The sequence below is a fragment of the Python bivittatus genome, unplaced genomic scaffold (assembly GCF_059951505.1).
Source record: "Python bivittatus isolate LINGU-HERP-01145 unplaced genomic scaffold, Pbiv_v1 ctg000850_np1212, whole genome shotgun sequence".
NCBI lineage: Eukaryota > Metazoa > Chordata > Lepidosauria > Squamata > Pythonidae > Python > Python bivittatus.
The window spans coordinates 27,323,303-27,343,013 of NW_028277112.1; positions in this window are offsets into that span (position 1 = coordinate 27,323,303).

The following is a 19,711-nucleotide window of genomic DNA, read 5'->3' on the forward strand; positions in this document are numbered from 1 at the left end:
AGTTTGCCTGTCTTTGAATCTATTCATGTGATGGCATTCTTGAATTTTAAATTAGAGAAGGGGATGATGTCTTTTATACTTATTAAAGACAGTCAACCCCTTTGACTCTTTTTCACATTCCATTCTAACATACTATTAGCGCTCAATAGGGAATTCAGTGGTACTCAGATGTGATTAGATTGCAAAAGCTGAACTCAGCCAAAGAACATACTCAAAACAGCTGCCGGCTAAGAAGTGACCCAAGAAAGACATGGGGTTATGGTTTGATGTGTTTATGTTACAAGGGATTTGAAAGGAAAGGCTTAGAAGTAAAGAACTAAGGGGGGAAATGTACTTCAAGAATGCTACTGTTCTTTATCTTAAATGCTTGTTTGCTAAAAGCTGTTCTGATCACATTTAAACTTTCCTTCTGAAACAAAGCAATGCCACTACTGAACAAAGGTGAAACATGGTCTCTCTCATTAAAGCATTCTGTGAAAACATTTTAGTTTTTTTCTTAGCAGTTCCGGTATTGTTTCACTGTTATTGTGATTCTTTTCTTGGAATTCTAATAAAACATTCATATTAACTATCACTGTGTATATTTTACCTCTAAGGCAAAATGTACTGTCCTGTTACATTACTATAGTCAGCTGAGTTAACTGAAAATGAAGGCACATCATTTGAATGGAAAAGAAATATGAGGGCATGAAATGGAACGATTCATATTAAAACTATTTTCCAAAAGTATTAGAGAAACTTTGATAATCTGGTTAAGAAAGTCTGTAACCATCAAACCTACTCAGAAATAGTTACCACAATCTTCTGTGATTGCCTTTTAGAGAAGAAAAAATGAAGATCAAGCATTTACCTATGAAAGGACAGGAAATCCATTGCTAGCATTAAGTCGTCCAACCACTGGATCTACATTGGTTGCCGAGATACAAATATGTACCCCATTGTATGAGTGACAGGAAATCATTTTTCTATTTTCCTACATAAACATATGCTAAAGATCTGCACGTAGCCACAGTTTTACCATGTATTGCAGCACTATATAAAATAACACAAGTAGACAAGGTTGTCCTCATCCCATAGCATATTGTATCCCACTCCTCCACCTCTTATTTTAGAAGGAAATTTTTCGAGGGTGAGATTTCAGTATTTTTAAAAAGTGAATATACCATGTGAATTGGAGTCCTTCTCTTCTCCTCTTCTGCCCTGTCTCATCCCATCCCATCCCATCCCACCACAATCTTTAAGACTTTGAGAGACCAGGAATTTTTTTTTTTTTTTTGAGTCCACTCACTCCTTTTTATCTGACTTTATCCTAATTCAGTGCAATCCTTTTCCCATTAATGGCCATTAAATAAGAGTGTGTACTTTAACTAAGTAGTTACATTGTCTTAATTGAAAAGTATGGATCCATTTGATGAGTTTCAATACTGCATTAAATCATCATGGGCAAAGGATTTGTTTTCAACAGTCCTGTACTATAGTAAAAGCAGTTCCTCTTGGCTTAGAAGAAGCAGTGATTCTCCTAGTTAAAAATGCAACTTCTTTGAGTTAGACACTGTAATGCTGTCTTGAAACCTGCCTGTCTAGTCTTCCCCTGCAAAGGAGATTTCTGCTTGAGAATTTCTTCTGAATGTCTCTTGGTGGGTTTTTTGAGTTTGCTTTATTGCTGGGGTAACCAAGGGTGTTCTTGTTGAAGTGGCTTGCTCTTATACATCTTTCCCTTATTCTGAAGCTTCCTTGGCTCCCCACATTTCCCAATCTGAAAGTGCTTCACAGAGAGTTCCTTTATGATACCTTCCCTTGGGATTCAACTGATGTGTGGGATGCCAGAGAGGCTGCAGATCTCTGGGTTCAGTGAAAGATAAGATGTTCACATATACCCTTTGCCAGTGCCTCCTTACAATTAAATTAGTGCAACAATAGGATACTCCAGGAACAATAATACATTGTATTTTTCTTCTTTGAAAGAAATATGAAAAGCAAATTCTTAAACCTCAGATTGAATGAGACCTGGAAGAGAAATATATATTTTTATTTATTTATTTATTTATACATAGACTTATCCTCGCCCATCTCCCCGCAATGGGAGACTCTAGGTAGTTTACATCAAGTTAAAACAATAAATACATAATTAAAATTTATAAAAAGATGAACACATCTACACAGATGGAAAGAAGAGGAAAAAATAAATAAATAAATCCAAGAGGCTGATGGAAGCCACACTAGGCCTCTAGGGGGCTAGCCAACCCCATTTCTGACAACCTCCCGCCCCGCCCTAGGCCAGTTGGCAGACCCAGGTCTTCAAATCCCTCCAAAAGGCCTGGACTGAGGGGCCTGTCTCACCTCCGGGGGCAAGATGTTCCAAAGGGCGGGGGCTACAGCAGAGAAGGCCTGCCTTCTGAACCCCGCTAGTCGGAGTTCTTTTGCCGAGGGGGTCCAGAGCATGCCCTCTCTGTAAGATCGGATGGGACGGGTTGAAATCGTGGGGGCGAGGCGGTCCCTCAGGTAGCCTGGCCCCATGCCATGTAGGGCTTTAAAGGTGATAACCAACACCTTGAATTGGACCTGGAAGCAAACTGATACCCAATGCAGCTCACGGAGCAAAGGTGTTATATGGGTCCTTCTTTGAACCCCAAAAATAGCTCGCACAGCTGCATTCTGGACCAGCTGAAGCTTCTGGATACTCTTCAAGGGTAGCCCCATGTAGAATGCATTGCAGTAGTCTATCTGGGAGATAACAAGGGCATGAGTGACCATCCGAAGGGCATCCCAATCCAGGAAGGGCCGTAACTGGTCACAACTCGAAGCTGTGCAAAAGCCCTCCTGGCCACGGCTGCCACCTGCTCTTTGAGCAGGAGCTATGAGTCCAGGAGAACCCCCAAATTACACACTGGGTCTGTCTGGGGCAGTGCTACCCAATCCAGCACCAACGATGACAGCATCCCGGATACAGAGGAGTCATTAACCCACAGCTACTCCATCTTACCAGGGTTCAGCTGGAGCCTGTTGTTCCCCATCCAGACCCTGTCCAGACCCTATATATACTGTAGACATAGACACAGACATATGTGAATTTTTCAGCATCTCACTGTTTTAAAACAAGTTGAAGGTATAAAATTAAAGAGTAGGATCAATTGTGGAAGAGACAGAGGACTTCAAGAACCAACATGGCACATCATGAGATAAAGGAGCAGGACTATAGGGCAAAGAAAGAGCTGAACCTCATTAACTGAGTGTATGCCCAGCACGCAGAAGGCTCTGAGTTTAAAAATGGGATCTCCAGATAGGGATAGAAAGAAACCTCCTTAGTCAACATAGACCTTACCAAGCCAGAAATCCATGTCTCAGTATGTTCTTGTGATCTGCTTTGGTGTGGAGTTGATGCATAGGAATAAGGACTATTTGGTAACAAGTGGAAGAATAATAATAGCCCGATTATTTCAATGAGGATTTTTTGTCTTGTCTCCATTAAAATATTAACTGCTGAAAAATGCTGTATTCACCCTCACCCCACCCAGCACAATTACACTGTGATTTTCTTTTCAAAATACAGTATAAGCTTCATAGCCTGCTGAATTTGTCCAGGATACATTTTTTCATATGTATGTGTGTGTATCTATTCATTCAACAGAATTTTCTGTCACTTTTATTCTAGCAGTCGGCATCTTGGACGCCGAGATCTGTATTAAAGCCAGTATAGCAGGAAAAGCCAAGCCATTCAGTTTATTGACTGGTCATGAGTCTGCCTCACTTGGCTACAGATGGCCTGTCAAATCTATCAAGTCCTGATTGGAACAGATTACTGAATTGATGGAGCATTGGGATTAGGCCATCTTTCAGCAGGAGGCTCTGTAATCATGATGAGAGGCTATTGTTGCTAGAGAGCTCAAAAACGACAAACTGCACTGCACTGCAAGGATCAACAAAAGCTTTCTATAATACAGCAGGGATTGAAAAACAATAGTGCTGGCTGCATGTCCATCTAAGTCCCCTGCAACACAAACAGGGGAGGGAAGGTGGGTTCAATGGATTCAGCGTATGTCAAAGAAGGCAGCCTGCTATTTATTATCAACATATTTAAGCTAGGGTTTGAAGGGCAAATCTTTAGCTTAAAAGAAAGAGTAAAACCCTTTCCTTGAATACATTTATATTCCAGCCCTCTGTTCAATGTAGATGCATAGAGAAAGCAATAAAAGATAACCTTGTACAATTTTCTTGATTTTTAAAAATGCTTTTGTAGCAAGGAACTTGAAAAAACAAAAAACAAAAATTGAGATGGTCAGTTCCTGGCACCAAAGTAATCCACTATCTACTCAGATTCTCTGTAAGGTATATGTGTCTCAAAAGCATTGTCTTTTAAAGAGAGATCTCAGTCATGCCTTCTTTCCTTTCAAAGAATTCTTTAGTCCTTTTTCTTTTGGGAACAAGTGCCAACAAACATTTTTTTTCTTATAAACTTTGACTTTCAGACTTCACTTGCCCAACAAAAACCTCACTTTCATCAAGTAAAGCTGATAGTATGGACTGTAGGAACTTCTTTTAAATTATTATTACAGGTAGTCCTCATTTAACAACCACAACTGAGACCAGCAACTTGGTCACTAAGTGATGCAATCATTAAGCAAGATCACATTACCATGTCAGACTTATGACTTCACTTCCACCATGGTTATTAAGCGATCACCAGCAGTTGTTAAGCAAGACACCACGTGACCACGACTTACATTTTACTGCCAGCTTCTCCACTATGCTTGTCAAAAGCCAGCTGTGAAGCATGCAAAAGGCAATCACATGACTGCAGGACTCTACGACAGTCTTAAGTGCAAGGACTGGTCATAAAGTTACTTTTTCAGTGCCATCATAACTTTGAATGATTGCTAAATAGGGCAATTGTTAAGTGAGGATTACCTGTATTATTTTTATCTTTTCTCTGGGAAGCTTATAAACTCAAATTATCTTTAATAAATATTTTTTCCATCCTCCATCTTCCATTCCATATTAATAGGTTATGTCTTAAAGGACTGGTTTCATGGTAAAATCCTAGGGCTAAAGGATTGGCCTCTGCTATTGAAAGTCTGGAATCTTCTCTAATTGATTTGTACATGTATGAGGAAATCATACAAAAGACTGAACTGGAAGGAGACTTGACTTTATCTTTATCCACCTTTGTCTGACCAGTACATAATAAAACCTGTTTCAAATGTGTAATTAATGTCTCAAATAGACACTTGAGGAAACCAAAAATCCATTGATGATCACAAGTTTTCCATACACTGAATCCACTTGAGCTCTTTTTATATTTGCATGTTTTGTCAGAATGTAGTCCCTGAACTGGACTGTAAATGTGTAGATTGCAATTTAGAAGTTTATAATAACAAACTATGATTGTTGATGTCACAGATTCCTATAAAATAATGTTAACTTAAGCATTTAGAAGCATATTAGAATCTTAGAAAAGAGAATGTCTGATCTCTGAACACACACATTATTGCATAAAGTCACTGATAGCAATATATGAGGGGAAAACAATGGAAAATGTAAAATTACTACCTTTTCTGCAGATATCCATCCATAATTCCTTAAGCCTGTAAATAATCAGAGATTGGTAATCGCCGTCTCTCCCTCGTTTCTTTCTCCCTCTCTACAATTCTAATAACATGCATTATACTTTCTTTCCTATATGTACCTTTCATTTCACTCAAAGCCTTTAATCCTCCTCTTTTTAGATAAAATGCCACAGCCATACCACAGTAGGTTAAGAATGATTGACAAGTGCATATAATTATGGTTTCACTATGAAAGTATGTTCTACAGCTTTTTTTTTTTTTTTAAAAAAAAAGCTCAACCTTGAAAATAAAGAAGCTATGCCCTTTCTGCAGGATAAAAGGATCATATCAAATTGCTTCATTTCTTTTGCAGAATGAAATAAAAGACTTTTAAAACAAAGAACACTTCCCTGAAGGCTGCTGGAGAAAATCATTTCCAGTAGATAATACCACCACAATGAAAAAATCAAACAAGGGCAAAATATATATTTTAGGAAATGTTCCTTTCTTTAACCTCACTTATCACTTAGTAGCCTGCAGAAAGCAAAAAATAAAAGGGGGGGGGTGTCATTTTATTATTTGATCCTTGTTTCTTTCATTCATAATAATTCAAGTTTGATTTCTAATTTGTTACCTAGGTTCCACTTTCATTTTATTCTTACTAAAACACTTTGAAATGGGGAAACTGACAGACCTCATTCATGTCTGCATAAGGGATAAATTGATCTTTCAACTCAAGAATGAGAATCTCCACAGGCACAGGCATCCACAGGGAGGACGAATGGTAACTAGTGACAAAACTGTACAGCATGAAATCATAATATGGACCCCATGGTTTATGTTTCTGCCTATGTCAGGATGGAAGCACAAAGGGGTGGGGATATTTTTATCATTTAAAATCATTTTATCATTTTATAAACCATGAAGATTTGTCATCATCTTGGTTTGTAGAAAGTGCCTGTATCCATAGGTACACTTAACTGCTTTATATTTTGCTTCTAGAAGAACATATGAAGAGCCATGATAAATCAAGCACAGGTTCCATTAACTCCAGCACCTGTTCCCTCAATAGCTATCGAATTATCTTTAAATAGAATCACACAATGACAGGGTTGGAAATGAGCTTGGAGGTCTTCTAGTCCAGTCCCTTGCCCAGTGCAGAAATCTTCATACTCCCCCAGACAAATGGCTGCCCAGTCTTTTCTTGAAAACTTCTAGTGATAGAGCACCCATGACTCCAGGAAGCCATCTCACTGTTTAATAGCTCTCAGTAAATATTGTGTAACATTTTTGAGACCCTAAACATGAGAAGAATGGCTCATAAATGCTGTAAATTGATGTTAGTTAGTTAATTGATTTATATTGTGCCTTTCTGTTTTGGTGAGTACAGGTAGCCCCCAGTTTAAGAATGAGTCTTAAGGTCTGTCCTTAAGTTGAATTTGTATGTAAGCCAGAACAGAATTATTGTATAATACTGTATAAGTAGTATTGTGTAATTAATTCAAACCATTGTGTATTTAATTCGAATCATTGTGTATTTAACTTGAATTTTGCTACAATAGGCTCCGTTCTTAACTATGGGTTGTCTGTAACCCCAGTGTTTTTAATCTGAGGACTACCTGTACTCAAAATGGTTAAGAAAAATTAAAAAATAAATGTAAATAAATATAAAATGTTAAAAGCTTATAATTTAAAATAGTCCCTAACATAATCTAGCAATGGAAGACCTGGACAAAGAAATGCAATTTATATTTGTCTAGAGGGAGTGGGGTAGTTGTTTTTTATATTTCTCCTTCTTTTATTCTTTTTTCCTTTTTCCTTTTCTTTTTTCTCTCTCTTCACACTTTTTCTTTACTTCATTTTTTATATTTCTCTTAATTTATATTAATCTTTAATCTTTGTATTTGTAAACTTTAATAAAATTATTACAAAAAACCCCTCCAAAAAACAAAATGGACAAGGCTCAGTCCCTGAGTCCAGTCACTTATTTACCAAAGTAGCATTATTTTAATTTCAGCTGGTTTTCCCTCATATTGTCCATAATTAAACTTAGGCATTTAGTTTCTAGTGTAGGTTATCCACTGAGGCAACTAGAGCAATTTCAGTCTTATATTTCAGCCAAAAGCCTAACTGGAATGGGTCCAGAAACTCATGATAATTCAGATGCATCTGAATGTGATCATTTCCCATAAATAAATGATATTTGAGAAAGGCCTATTATCATACAGCTCTCCTAAGTTAAGGGAAAATTCCTTCAGTGCCTCCTTTGGGCAGAAAAAATATATCCTTCCCACAGGGAGTCATTAATCACCACCTTTAACATGGGACCAGTCCACCCTAGCTGATTTAAGTTGCCAGAATGGGCAAAAATCAAGTAAGTCCTCATCTCTCCACATAACCTGTCAACATCCTCAAGATCTATAAAATAGCAGAACAAGCAATTGCACATCCCAATACTGGTGTCCAAGATATATCCAATTACAAAGATTGATGTAAACTGATCACAGTGAGCTACCAATTCTTCTAGCTCTCTCCTGCCAACAATTTGGTGGAAAAGATACCATTCTGTAAAGAAAAGCAATGCCAGCCTATTCTGTACAGACACAATGCAGGGAGAAAAGTTACCATTCTTTACTACCTCCTCTACAGGGTGAATTCTAATGAGCCATCAGAAGGGCCTCGCTCCATATTTGACTTGAACCATCCCAAGCGTTCTTCCACATTCACTTCTGCTGATAACAGGGAAACAGGCTGTGAAATGGATACTACTGTGGAGACATAAAAGTAGTAAAAATCATTCACTACCATCAGTATTATAGAAAATGCCTCCCAATAGTTTCTGATCTATGTGTGGTCAGAACACCTGTGAAGTAGTAATACAGACTTCCTTGATATGATGTTTTACTATTAGCTCCTATGTTGCACTGGGATAATGAAAGGTCTTTGATGATGTTGAAGTTTGGCTGGAGACCACATATACTGAAAAAAAAACAAAAAACACCAATAGTTAGCAGAAAAAGAGAATATAACATAAGTTCTGGGAACACTGGACATTAAAAACAAAAAGATATTATGAAAATTCAGCATAGTTCCAGACATTTCCTCAGGCTGCTTCCAAAAATCAACTTCTTTTAATGTGTCAGGATTGTTATGATCACTGCACTGAACAGTACAATTCACTTGGTGTTAGTGCTAGCCTATATGATCATCACAGCAATTCCACCCCATGTAGATTGACCTAAGTAACACACCAACCACTGCATAAAAGCAGCAAGAAATACTTCTGGGACTTTGCTGAAGTCTGCCATTCAGCATTGGGCATGTGTTTTGTACAGAGGAAATCTAAAGTTGGACCACCAGCATCTTCAAAGTTGGGTTGAAAAATTCTGGTCTGAAACAGGGAGAGTCAATATCATGAGTGTGACCAGAACTCAGCTCTACTTATTCTGATATAATTCAGTTTAAGACAGCTTCATATTTCCCCTTGCCTGATAATGCCTTTAGCATTATCAGCTCAACAAGAATCTAGGCAGGTTACAAAATGTAGCTAAATCACTAAACAAATAACTAAGTTTGTTTGCGCTGTATTAAACCAGATGGAAACAATGCTAAATCCTGTGCCACAAGCATATGTTTCAGTTAAACCTATTAAGACAGTGATTAAAATCAAAGGTGGTCTAAAGGCACGATCATCAATAATGCTATAGGAACTACCTTCCCGCACAATAAAATTATGTTTGATATCTTCCAAATCAGGCAACCCGAGGACTTACCATATTGTTCCAAATAATAGCAGGAGGATGCATACTATGAAAAACAGATGCCATTGCTTAATTTGAGGGGAAGAGTGTTGATATTTATTAGCAATAACTATTCGTGTGTTTTTTGCACACCAGCATCAGGTGCACACTGCAGACATTGAACTATACTCATAATGTAACAGGATAAAAAATAAAATGTTAATTTTCAGGGACAATTACGAATAATCACCTAGGCAAACCATCTGTGAGAAGCCATTGTTTAGTAGCCTAGATCTATAACCTTAAGATGGAAAGAAAAATTATTTAGTTGTTTGTTTATGATTTAGATTTATTTATTTATTTAACTTTGAGGTCCATCTAGATGATGGAGGGATATTATGCTGCTATTAAATCATTTTCTATGGATGTGAAGTGTGGCTATACTGTTGCCTAAGATGATCATTTCTCTTTAATGAATAACCAGCATGGGAAGTGAGGATGAGATGGCCAGGATGAGGGTGCAAATGTCTCTTTCCAACTCTTTTCCTCCTGTCTGAATCAGAATCCCTCCTCTATTAGTATCCCCAATAAAAGAAAAGCTCTCAGTAGCACCAATGGCAGTGTGTTTCTCCTATTTTGAAGAGCAAGCATGAGAGTGGGTGGAGGGGATTATGATGGGGAGTAAATTGCTCTTCTGGCATGCAAAATACTCTGTTTTCTCTGTCACACACCATATTTTTATTAAATGCGAGTAAATACATAGAAGCCAGTTGTGTGACAAGCCTCACCCTCAGTTTAGTCCTTAGCTGGGGGAGGGGGGAAGTTGGAGTCCATAGTTCCACAGTGATAATAGACTCATCATACTTGGGAATTGTTTTATGTTTGTGAAAGCGAAGACATTTTTGGCTGCAGTGGTCTCTAGCCAGGAGGACAGAGATGTATTTTATAATACAATATGTAGTGAAACATTAACAAAGAAAATGGGAGGAAAAAACTAAATAGAAGAAAACTTGAAGGTTTTTCCTTGCAAACCTAGACTTGTTTCTCTAAAAGAACATTTATACTTAGTTTCCAGTTGGTTCTGGTTAGCAGAACTAGACTGAAAGTATTTATATTGATAAGTTCAACTATTTCTTAATTTAAGATTCTGGGAACAAAAAATGTGAATAAACTTATGCATATTGCATTTCAGTCAAGTTTGATAAGCAAGAGAAAAAGATTTTAATTCAAGGATGGCCAAAACATCCTTAAGACATAGTATTAATAATGCAGAAAATCCAGGAAACAAAGGTTCTTATGCTAGGGATAAGATTGTGACAATTAAAAAATCACTGCCCAGAATTTTGAGGATTTAAAAATATTTATAAGACCTGCTTAATACATTTTTATATGAGACATTATTTCATTTCCTTTATTATATCTTTAAGCTGCACAGTAAAGAAGGTCTCTCAGAAGATTATAAAAACTAACAAGAGAGGTAAAAAGAGCAGACAATAAATACAAATCTAAAAGTATAAATTATGACATCTCAAATACTACATGCCTCAAAGAGGAATAATGTTTGTCCTTGTATCAAAACAAATGCAATCTGGGCACCAAGCAAGCCTCTTTGAAAGGGGCACTCAGGAGGAGAGATTAATCAAAAGAATAATCAAAAGGTAGTCTATATATCTAGGCATAAGAAGATGTTTCTTTAGATATTCTAGTCCAAAACAGTTTAAGGCTTTCACGGTCAATGCCTATACTTTGAATGGGCTGTGAGTCAGCACAACTGATAAAGTACTGAATACACGAAGTCATATTGATCAATCTCCTTTACTAAATTATCTACATTTTGGGCTGACTGAAAGTTCCATCATGTTTTCAAAGCAGCAAACAGGAAATTATTTACACTAATCAACTGGGAAGCTCCAATCCAGGGAGCAAGAAAGAGAACCAACACTTCTTTATCTTCTTCTGCATCCACTCCATATTCCTGTCCCTAAGCCTATCTTTGTAGATCTACAAAAAGAGATCCTGAACTGACTCTGAAATCCATGGGTCTGTTGCAGTGCTTGAGATTTTGTAGTATGTTGTTTTAGAAAGCTATGTATAGTATATGGTCCAATTAAAATTGGGAGGTGGAGCAAATCAATGGGTGGAGGTAGTGGACTTTAGGACAGGTAGGAATAAATAGGGAAGAATATTGACAAGTTGCATTGTTTCACAACTGTATCAACTTCTAGATTTGTAAACTTCAAGAAATATCACCAAAATGGCCATGCTGGCTGGGACATTCCCATAGAAGAAGGGTGCCCAGGTTGGGAAACATGGTTCCAAGGTTTATTTATACACTGATGCTCACCACTTGACGAAAGCATCAACTGGCAGCTTGCATGTGTGAACAAATAATTATAAGCAATTTAGACAGTATTTGCAGGTTGCATATGAGAAAATGCTTTCCAAAGAAGCCAGCTGTAATTCATACCTAATAATTACATATGAAATTGTGATAGTTGTGCATGAATGCAGCACCAAGTTATCTATCTATCTATCTATCTATCTATCTATCTATCTATCTATCTATCTATCTATCTACCTACCTACCTACCTACCTACCTACCTATCTATCCATCCATCCATCCATCCATCCATCCATCCATCCATCCATCCATCCATCCATCCATCTGTATATGACATGAAGTCTGAGCTGACTGACATGTGAATCCATTTTGATTGAAAAAGGAAATCTCCAAGTAAAATCAAATGTGAGAAGAAACAACTGGCTTAACATGACCACTAAATTAGACAACTGTTAATTTTTCCATTACTGGAAAGCACAGATTTCTAATGCATTCAAATAATTTGTTCCATTTGTTCTTTTAAAATATTTTGGGCATGTAGTCAAACTGTTCCTACTCTTAGGAATTGTTAAATCTTTCTACTAAACAGTATTCACATGTATTATTTGGCATGTTTTAGCATATTATCAAATACTACATTTCCATTTTTAAGAAATGGAAACAAGTTAATCTGCAGTTCATATGTATCAGAACTAAATAGTAATCTAAGTAGTAATCTCTTGGTAATTATCTCATGGTAATCTCTTTCATACACTTGGCTTCTTTTATTGAAACTCCAGTACAAGTGAGAATTTCTTGTATGGTGCCACAAAGCTATCACCTTGACAAAAGTTTTGTCTTTTCCTATAACATCACAATGCCAGATAGTGGATATTTATTGAAACTTTGGAGAATCTAGCACAATTACTATTTTAAAAAAGGAAAACCAATTCATGTGCTTATTTTCAAGATGGGACTCAAAAATATCCATATATTAAATTTGCTTATATAAAAAAGGTATTTTTTGAAAGAAGAACAATGAAGCAACAAGAACAAACATTTCCTTCCAGGCAGGAATAAATCTACAGAATTTTCTTTTCAGAAATCTCCTTAGTGTTTACATTATTTTGTTGTTAACTTAAAATTAGAATTTCATTTTTCTTTATAGTCTCTACCAAATATTCTATTAAATGAATAAACTGCACAAATTGTTCACTAAAAGATGTTTGGAACTCTGTGTGTGTGTGTGTGTGTGTGTGTGTGTGTGCACGTGCCTTCAAGTCATTCTTGATTCCTGGAAATTGCCTAGAAAAGGCCCTGCAGTTTTCTTGGCAAGATTTCAGAAGTGGTTTGCCATTGCCTGCTTCCTAGGGCTGAGAGAGAGTGACTGGTCCAAGGTCACTCAGCTGGCTTCCTGCCTAAGGCAAGACTACAACTCATGGTCTCCTGGTTTCTGGTATGATGCCTTAACCACCACACCAAACCGGGTCTCTGTTTAGAACTGAGCCTCCATGAAAAGAACTAGGCATTTTTCAAATTAAAATATTCAGAATCTTCAAGCATTCTTAAAATGATAGTTTGAAATTCATTTTTATCAACATAAATATGGTAAAGTAGGCATCCACCCCTCAAACTGTGCTTTCCAAGCTCCCATAAGTTTGAAGAACAGCGATCCTTATGAATAGGGGGGAAAAAAATTCATTTTATGAAATAAGTATTTATTGATATAAAAATTGTATATTCTTCTTCCCTTTAAAGAAAGGGAAGTTGACAAAGCTGTTTACAACATTCATACAATTGAGTTAAAACAATTGATGCATTAAATCAATACAAAATAAAATAAGCAATAAAATAAACTGTAAGATAATAAGAGAGTTAAAAACAACAATAAAAAGTTTAAAATATTACAACTGTATTAACACATTATTAAAAATATTAAAACAAGGAGATGGTATTTTTCATTTGCAATGGCACATGTGCTTCATTATAGTGTCTAATTATTCATTCCCATGAAGCGTTCCTATGTTTCAGAGTCTCATGCTTTAATTTTGCTTGCTTTATCTTTATATACTCCCTATCTTCCAGAAGTTAAAGGTGGTATATATAATAGTTCCTCTATCATTCACAACAAAGACACCGGTGAAAATGATCAAAAAGTGAATTTGGTTCTATAATCTTACTTCATTTAATGCCTATACCATATTGCCCTAGGAAAACGTGGCTTTGAAGGTTGTTACACAAAATTTTAGAAACAATAAACAAATAAATAAATCATTTTAAAAAGATGGTGAAAAATGTCACCCTGAAGAAGGTACTATCAAAATAACCTCAACACAAAATTTTAAAATATGGGGAACAGTGAGATAGTTGGTGTTCTTTGATGCAGCTATGAATAAAAATCTAAACAAAGGCCCAGTTCAACACCATATAGTCATTTTTAAACCTAAAATGTCAGATACGAAAGAAAGCCATTGTTCAGATGGAAGACTCTCTTAAAACATATGGCATATTAAAGTTCCTAAATAGGGCCATTCCTTCCAATTCATCTGGATATGAACTCCACAAAATATATGTATTTTAAAGATGTAATCATAAGAATAATCCTTAGGCTGTTTGAAGAGGAGGGCAGATTTGATAACACCTGTAGAGAAATCTGTAGGGGAAAAAGCTCCTTTCATTGTCCAAAGAATCCTTGAGGGGATGGGGTTCCAGACATGGATAACAAGGTATATACGTACCTGAAGACTAACACACATACACACCCCAGGGAATCCTTGCATCAGTTTGGGGGCAGGACCCAAGGTACATCCAGAGGCACAGCAAGGCATGACTAAGCTGTAGGTAAGGACCTTCAGAACAGAGATTTTGTTGATCTCCCTCTTACAGCCTGGCCACTTCCTTCACTGCTGTCCCATCAAAGAACTACTCAAATCTAACCACTTAGCTTTAGGTCCCAGACAAGATCAGCCACTTCATGAGACATAGAATATGAATATGTTCAAGTACAAAGCAATAGGCTGTTGCATTTGTTCAATCAACACTAGGATGCTAGGAGATAGGTCTAAAGTTTCAACACCCACTTTGTGTATACCATTATAAAAACAGAATCTGGCTGGTTCTGCTTTCTATTCTTTTCAATAAACCTTCCCCCTTCCCTTGGTGATTTAGTGGATCATACTGCACCATGACATTGCCACTCACTTCTGAGCATTATTTGAAGGCCCTTCGGGACTTTATCCCAGACCAATAATTTTATTCTAGTTGACAGGCAACATTCTTATATCAACTTTCTCTTAAAAGAAAGGCCTCTAGAGGCATGGATTCAATTCCAAAATGCTTAGCAATGACCATGCTAGCTGGAAAGTTTAGAAGTTGAATCCCACTCAGTTGGAGGGTAATATTGTACATGTCATTGCCATGAATCCCTCACTACACAAAGGCCACATTTGCAGCACATTATTTCGTAGCTAAATGAGGAATGTGTGCCTTGTTGCTGTTTAATGAACCTTTGATTTTGTATGTATGACCTTTACATTTCTAAGTATCAACAACTTAGGTATTGTGGGATTCAATGGGATCATTTCAAAACCCCTTTATTTCTTAATTACTTTAAGAGTGAATATAACAAATACCATTGAAAACTCAAGCTTTTTATTAGTTTTGAAGATCTAATTTAATGGTGGAAAAGCCCAGCAGTTAGGGGGTTTTTTTCATTGTTTTAATTTTTAGGAATTATTCTTGGCAGCTGGATTCAAAACCTGATATTTACATCTGATTTTGGCTTCAAAGGGCAGGAACAGCACTGTCTAGACTTATTCTACTTTGATACCTAGTTGCTATAGCAACATATGTAAATTATTAATCTTCATATGTGAAATAGCTCCAAAAGCAAAGATTACTTTTATGTTAGAATGGCAGATTGCTTTAAATATATCCTAGTGGTGAAACCTTATATTCTGAAATCAGCTATACTTTCCCCACCTCTAGAAATATTATGCCTCTAAAAATTTAGAAAGTGTGACCCCCAAATTAAATTAAGTAATATTAATAACAACAGAATTATCTGTGACTTTTAAATGTCCACTTTTCAAGAAACATTTTCCATATTGACTTAGAGTCAACATTCTTTAAGCACTAATGGTCCTCCTAAATCTTGCCAAAGATTCTGGACCACTTTCACAGGAGGGTTTGGGTCTGCATTACATTTTTCAGTATCCTTATTTAATTTTTTACCATTTCCTTAATAATTTGTCCTCACAGCAAATTTCATCCATTGAACTTCATAGCTAAATCAACTTTCAATTCTATTTCTTATTGTTATGTAATATGTTGATAACTTCATAATGACTAAGATTTCAATAAAATGGGGAAAATATAAAGCATGATGTGAGCAGAAGAAAATACCATTCTGTGGCAGCAAGGCCTTTTACACAGGAAGAAAGCCTACTTTGGAATGTTTCGGAAATATTCCTAATTCAGGAAAAAGAAAATCCAGTTCTATATTCAGAAAGGAAAAATCCAAGAATCAGAATGTGCTCACTGCTGCATAAAATGACTTGAAAGGTCATCTTGTTAGTATATATTTTGTTATGGTCATACGTTTCTTTCTCTCACCTTTGACTATAGATATGCTTCTTTGAGTCTGAGAGTGGGAGTTTCTCCCATATCTGACATGTTGGGGTTGGATGGGAACTAAGATTTTTCCTCAAGCACATCTATGGGAGGGGAGAAATCATAAGAGTCAAGATGGATGCCCCACCTCTTCTTTTAAATGTGCCACATGTGCAACAAATGTGAAAAGGGGTATGGCTTCAGTCATATAGTTGAAGCTGCCATCTTGTCCCCGCCCACCCCAGCTTTCTGCCCAATTTATAAACCTAACTTACAAACTAAAAAATGACATAGGATCCAGATAATCTTCTTCAAATGTTATAGTTAAAATGCTAAAATCTGCTTCAAGTCTTTTCTTTAATGTTCTGTGTCCTTACCCTTCCATTGGCTTACTGTTTTAACAGAGATTAATCATCATCTAAAGAATTAGACTAAGCAGACAGATTCTGTTTTAAAACACTAACCACAGTTAAGCTGAAATGGCAGTGTGGGCAAGAGGATCAGTTTTATACATTGAATTATGGAAGTAAAATAAAGTGAAAATTAGTGGCAAACTACATGATGAATAATGTGCATGTTTCATTACCATTTTTTTTTTAAAATTCTGTAGAGAAGGCCCATGGTTGTGTAATCCAAATAGGGACCACTGTATACAGGAACAAACTTAGTCTTTTATTCATGATCTTTCTTTAGAAAATGTCACATACACTCTAGGCCGGCACATTTTGAAACTGGATTATTTCATTGTGAACCATTAACCTCCTTTACCCTCGATATTAGAATTAGGACAAAAGGTGGTAAAGATTCACTTTCTTCCTCATGCGGAGATTTAACAGAATGATCACTAGCATCTGGCCAGCTACTTGGGAAAACTATTGGTCTATCAGTATAAGCCTTAAACTTTAAGGCTGGCTGGCTTATTTACTTACTTACTTGACATTTCAGATCAAATTAGTCTTTGTTAAGTGAGGAAGAAAAAAAATCAATGCCATTTTTGTAGAGTGTATCTATGTATGTGTATGCATGTAAAACATAAGTCAATTGCCAAAAGAACTGATAAACAGGATTGTATTTTAATGTTTGAAAATATCTGATCCTTTTCGTTCCAGGGTAATAACAATGAATCACCCAAAATATTACCCCAGGACAGGACAAAAGTAATTTCATACTTAGGCCTGCCCTCCATTTACAGGGCCATTGATCTTAATAGACAGGTCTGTTTAACAATTTCTGTATTAAATTCTAATGTCAGAAACAGATTTCAAACAACAGCAAGAATGACCATTCTGCTTGGGGTCTCTTACCAATGCAATCTCACACATATCTAAGCTTAATTCCATGATGCTTAGTAGCAGTGATCGGTATTAGGAAAAATACAGAAAAAATGCTTAGAAACAGAAAAGAGATGGTTCTTACACTACGATTCTGAATGCATAAAAAGAGATTTGGCTGTAGTATTCCCCCCATCCATTACATTTAATTTCTTGAAACCAACATATGACAAATGTGTAGTCAATCAGAAGGGGAGTGGGAGGGATGAATATGGTTGGGGAACCTTTTTTTTGGAACTTTTAATACAATTCCTCCTCCTTTTCCATCCCATGGCCGTACATACCTACTGACATATAATAGTGCTAGAGTTTTTGAAGCATATCACAAGGAGTTTCTCTAAATTAAACCTATTAAATCTCTAAATATTTATGCTTTGGATGCTTTCAGACTCTGAATAGGGGTGTGCACAACCTCAAGATTCAGATCAAGACCCTATTCAGCATTTTGGTCATTTATTCTTTTATAACATCCCTGTTTATTATAGGCCTTTGGCAAATAACTCATCCAAAGCACCATGATTACAAATCCTCTGACAACTCACATGTCTATCACAGTGGGGTGATAGGTAGCAAGCTGAAAAAGATGGTAGAGTTTGCCATGTCTACTGGTACACTAATAAGTCTTATCGTGATCAGTAAAAAATTATCTGTGGCATGACATAGCACCATGATATCATGACTGAATTGATAGCACGCATTTCAACACTATCATGGCTTCAGGACACCAAGAACAATGGCCGGTAGTTCCCAGTGATTTAAAGGTTAATCTTTTAATCATGACCCCACACTTTTGCCTCTCTTTTTTCCCAGTCTGGTGTCTTACACAGATAGTTCTTGTTTAGCAACTGCCTCATTTAGTGACTGTTTGCTGTTACGATGGTGATGAAAATGTAACTTTATGACCAATCTTCACATTTATGACTTTCACAGGTCTGTAAAGCAAAGGAAAGCTGATGTAAGATCATAACCACAGCCGCGGTTTCACTTAGCAATTGCTTTGTTTAATGACCAAGTTGCTGGTCCCAATTCTGGTTGCTAAACAAGGACTACCTATTGAATATTGGAAACAAGATAGCTAATGTGGTGTAGTGGTTAAGATGATGAACTAGGACCAGGATGATCCAGGTTCAGGTTCAACCTTGACCATGGAAAGTGACTGGGTGACTGCTCCAGTCACTCTCATCTTATCTCTCTCATCTCAACCCACTCATTGTTGTTATTGTGGAGATAAGATGAAGGGATTAGCTGTCTTGAGTAGTTGGAGAAAAGCAGGATGGAATCTAACAAATAAATACTATAAGCAAAAATATAACAGTTTTTGCAGACACAGTGCTTGACTTTCTGCAATGTTGGAATCAAGTTCTGTCTGGCTATGGTCACTTTATAAGGATTCTGTTTCAAGTTCTACTGCCATAACTCAGTCCCACCCCTTCACTTTGATTCCTTTGGGAACTCAATCACATCCAAAGCACAATGCCAATAGACCAATTTTTCCTAACTTTTCTCTCCCAGTGAAAATTGCCAGTACTTGAAGAATTACCTTTTTGCCAATTCCAATACAAAATTATTTGATCTCCCCTCTCATGTGCAACATTCACTGTTAATGACATTTTATAACACTCCAAATATTGTCATAGATTAAAATATGCAAAGACATATTATTTATGTATTCTGATATAGTAGGTTATACAGAAATAGTGCCACTCTGCTATCTACCCCGGAACTGAAATAATGCTATCTCTATGTATGACATTTTATCCCACTGATGTTGCTTCAGTAACTCTGTGTACCAATAGCCAAGTTCCAGTGTCTTGTAATAAGTAGAATTTCCGAATGTGTTTAAAATCAATCAAATTTCCTATTTTAACTGCAGTCCATATCCCTTCATGCTAATATTTTATATGTTAGTTGGCTTTGCACAGATACATTTTTACAACTGGGTTATTAAACCAACAGAAAAGGAATTCTGGTCCTAAGTATGAAGCATAAAAAAATTAAAATGACCCATAGAGTTGGGTACAGACTGAAAAAATTACTTAAATGTGTAATGTAGCAGGCATATTGCAAATCACTAACACCAGCCCAACAAACATAACATAAGAAATGGAGTGAGGAGGGGAGTTCTCTAGGGAAATGCTTATAAATGTTTGTTGACTGTCTCATAA